Source organism: Triticum urartu, unplaced genomic scaffold (genome assembly GCF_003073215.2).
Source record: "Triticum urartu cultivar G1812 unplaced genomic scaffold, Tu2.1 TuUngrouped_contig_7390, whole genome shotgun sequence".
NCBI lineage: Eukaryota > Viridiplantae > Streptophyta > Magnoliopsida > Poales > Poaceae > Triticum > Triticum urartu.
Window position 1 is genome coordinate 4,174 of NW_024118230.1, and position 4,544 is coordinate 8,717.

At 48.5% G+C, this 4,544-nt stretch overlaps 1 pseudogene; it reads left to right on the top strand.

Annotated features, from left to right (window-relative positions):
• Nucleotides 1-3,154: 3,154 nt before the first annotated feature.
• LOC125531529 lies at nucleotides 3,155-3,686 on the top strand (annotated as a pseudogene).
• The last annotated feature ends 858 nt before the right edge of the window (nucleotides 3,687-4,544 follow it).

Genomic DNA, 4,544 nt, shown 5'->3' on the forward strand with positions numbered 1-4,544 from the left:
CATGACCATAGATCGAACCTATCCCATTTTGACAGTACGATGGTTAGCTGTTCACGGATTAGCTGTACTGGAATGACAACACATATGAGAATCTGTACACGATACAGAATAATGACACGACACACAATCTTATGACTACAGTATGGCCTTCATCTTTGACAACAATCATGACAGGTCGTGGTATTAGCGTTAGAGAAAGGAAAGGACTTGAGGTCCGGCCACCTACAACTAATAAAGCTCCGCCTTTGGGGACTACTACAACAGATAGGCATTTGAAGGACCAAACCACCTATTGAGGACTTTGACACCCAACCCTTAAGAAGCAGAATCTACAACTTTGGGATACATATTTACAGACTGCAAAAGATAGATACAATGTTGTTACCCACCATGCATGCAAATCTTTGTTCTATGGACTACTAGTACTAGGAACGTCATCTACTACTGCGAAACTCCCGGGGGACTCTTTTCTCACTGGTTTAGCCTCTAGAGTGGGGAGGAAGAACACCCTCTAGACCAGGATAACTTACTAATTCAGATAAGCCACTCATACTGACCAGCGTGATAGGAACAGAGCTTATGCATACTAGATAGCTTTTCCTGAGTGAAACGCGTTAGTCACCGTATGTATTCCCTTGAGACGGAGCTTAACCTGAGTCTCGGTTAAGAATGACGATGATCTACGTTTCACACGGCACACGATTCCATGGATAGTTTCATTCAAGATTGTGATGGAGGACATAGCTTATGATCATCGGCTTTGATCATGCCACTAGGCATTTGATTAGGACATTGCACAATGATCCGAACACTTTGTTGCATCTCTTCGATATGGATACAATAACGATCATAGCGATCTCCTCTGGTACCTATTGGTACGTAAAGATCCGATTGGTCATGAACATCGTAAGGTGCTGCTCTTTGCGAATCCCAGCATACCCTAGGTTGGGATGGGTAGGCCCACCACTTCACTTTTGCACTTTCACTTAGGCCCGGGCCAAGTCAATGGGGGCACCCTGTCAGGCTCCATCCCCCCCGCCCCAAACAAACCGTATGTGGGATTTTCCCTTCATATGGCTCGAATCATTCTCAGATGCCCCGAGAGGCATCTTTCCTTATGATCTGGTGGTTCACACGCACCCAAACAAGCACCGGCCGCAACAGCAAGGAACTATGACCAATAGAGTCAGACATAGAGCATCATACTTCTTTGTCTTGTGATGGTTGAGGAGTTTCTTTCCCAGAGGGTGCGGGATGCTTGCGGAGTCCGTGCCTTCCGTACCACCACAGGTCGTTCTTGGGAAGATCCTGCTCCTAAACATAAGGGAGGGATAGGGGCCCTAAAAATCATATAAATAGGGTTGTAGAAAGACCACTTTCATTCGACATCCTGGGGCGCCCAATTCAATCGACAAATTTGGCGAGCTGATCCGCTTTGATCCAGGAAAAAGCCCAGTCAGCCACCTTTTCGGTGCAGGTCATGTGACCTACAGCTCGACCTTCGCTTTTTGAGACTTCCTCTACCCACATCTCTATGTGCCCGCAGCACTTCCATATGGAGAAATATGGGCTCACCATGTTCCATCAATAGCACCTAACCTATGCTGATTTTGGCGGACCGTGCCTCACCCCGGTGAACTCATGTGGTTCCAACGTGCCTAGAGGCCATAGGCGAATCCGTTCACGGTCCGTAGGACCAACACCATTGGAAGGTTGATGGCCCTCCCCACCTAGAATGGAATCTTTGACTGGGCTTACACACATTCGCTCACTTACGTTGTCCCCCCTCAGCTCACCCTAGCCCCGGGTACGTTGTCTCCAAAGGCTTCACACAAAATCTTCACTGACAACATATGCATGCTTTTGTAGGGTCAGGCAGAACCGTTGTTGCCTGATGGGAACTTCCCCCATATTTCTATCAATGTCTTCATGTCACACGACCTCTTAACATTACACCACTGAATCCCAAATCCTTTGCTTGTTGTGCAGTGACAGTACCAATATCCACTAATCATTGTTTCCAGATACGGTTGCCGGTTGACACCTCTTCTAATTCGTCGATACGAGAAGCAAATTGTTGTGTGGAGGAATCAATATCTTGACATAAGCCAAGAGGGAGATCTTGTGCCACTCCACCAGGTCATATGAAACTGACATGCATCCTGGCTCACGGGACTCTTTCATAGAATTCCAACAATTTCTCCCGCTCCTCAAAAGCCCAAAGGAACGGAGTTGATGCAACCACATCCATAGCATGAGTAGTTGAAGCAAGTGAATGATTTGAAATTCGAGTTATTTCATAGAATAACACTCTTACATATTGAGCTCGTAATGGTACCTCACTCTTACATAGTGTTCTTGGGCCATCGTAGAAACATAGATAGGGTCAATGACGGAACAAACAACGAAACTTTACGACAGCTTTTTCGTACACGTTCACTTGCATCACATACACAAGTGCTCTTTGAACCGTGCAATAAGGCCACCCATAACACGGCTCTCCCACTAGAGTTACCTTAGCCCCGGGCCATGCTATTCCATGATATTGGAAAAAGTTGACTAATTATTATCATCATCATGAAAGCTAGGTCCCTTTTTGAATACGAGTGAGGCTCCTACTCTAGGCGGCGCCTTCGTGGAGCCAAACCGAAGGAAGAGCAAAAGGGCGAGGCCGCACCCGACTTCGAATAGGAGGGGGGCTTAGCTATGGATCTCGCCTGCTTGCAGAAATGAATGGATTAGAAAGGGGGCTGGGTTCTATTTCCGGACCAGGCATGAGGTGAAGGCCAGAAGAAGAAGAGAACTGCGCCTTCCCGGTAAGGAAGAGGATAAAAAGGTGTTCTCATCTTTCTCGACCTGTTTCCCGAGGCATTGGAAATGAAGACTCGCTCAGAGAATCACTGGCGTGCTTTCTCCCCCCCCCCATCGTTTCGCCAACAAAGAAGTCATCCTTGAATTGACTATTGACCATTCCATCCCTACCGAGCCACCTCTTCAAAGTATTTACCTCTGTCTTTGTTTTTTGAGAACACACGCTTCAAATCAAAAGGAAAGAAAAGAAAGAAAAGTTCCTTGTCTGTGATTTAATCGGCCCTAAGGGAGTTTACTCGACCCATTGTCCAGTCTCCCGCTCTACTCAAGTGTGCGACTCCGTATGAGGATCTCCTTCCCTTTAGCTGTGCCCACTCTCCATTCACATGGTTATCAAAGCGGAGGAAGGGCGGGCAGCAGGTACCACAAGCCCTCTGTCCCACACTTCTATCAAGAAGCAAGTGTAGTTCACCCGTTCCATCGAATGCTCCAATCTCTCGGCAAAGATCGTGTGAGTGTCCAGTTATGCTTCGGATGCTTCACCATGGAATAGATCTATTAAGTTCCCCTTCTTTTCCGGTGCACTCGCTTTGTATCTCCGACACACAAGGAAGGAGGCGGTGGGAAGAAAGCTGCCCTAGCCTTGCATTCACTCCTCCGTTTGACTGCCGCTCGGGATTGTTGTTGTAGATACGTTAGTCTTAGTGGGTCGTTGGCTCCACCCCTTATCTCCTTCTATGACATGTTATAGTCGTTGCGATATTCAATATGTCACTTAGTCATATCTGCCTCGCAGCGGGTCAGCACCTCCGAAAGAAAGGGAGGGAGGACTTCATTCAGTGACTCCGCGATCGCCCTCTAAAGGATCAAAATAAGGAAAAGCTTGAAGATAAGTTTTGTACTCGATTAATTTCTCAGTCCCTCTAGTCTGGTGGGCGCCGGTCGGCGGGATCCCCCTGAAAACCGTACATGCGGGTCTCGCCGCATGCGGCTCACGCCATTTGAGGTGGCCTAGCCCAGCATTCATTCGCAAATCTTGTAGTGAAACTGAGGCTGCTCGACCTCGGAAGCTAATTCGCGTGTTGGCAGCGCTGTCTTAATACCATTGATTGTATCTATTCATTGATACATTGGCTCGCTCCCCCCTCTTTTTTCAAGAATGAATGAGCCGCTCGGACCTTCCATTTTCGTCAAATGACCCGGCTTCTCCTGGCCCTTCCACTGTCCGGGCTCCCTTTCCTCCCCCGGCGCAGGCCCACCATGCTTCGCACGTGCGATGTTTTCGCCAGACGGTCTTTGCCAGTAGTGCCATCCTCTCCGTAAGCTGTCTGTATGGGTGGATTGTCCCTTGTTGCTACATTTTATTAGACACTATGAATTACAAGAAATTCAGTGGTTGACTTGGACAGCAGGAGGGTTACACGTTCCATTGTGCCGAGATGTGAGGTGCAGGTGGTGATGATCACCCCGGGGTATGCACTAGCGCCCTTGACGGGCACTCCAGGACCCGCCTACGCTCGTGAAAACCCAGGTCGGTCCTCCGACCAGATGTGTGGATAACGAGGCCACCTTCATAACCTTCTCCCTTCTATCTTTATCATAAGTCAGGTAGGGCGGTTCGCTTGAGTTGCTTGACCGTCCCTTTGCCTGATGCTCATGACGCACTACGGAACCTCCACCGTGCTAGCGGCATAGGAGCCTACTCAGCATCAGCGGCTTCTTGCCGCACTGGA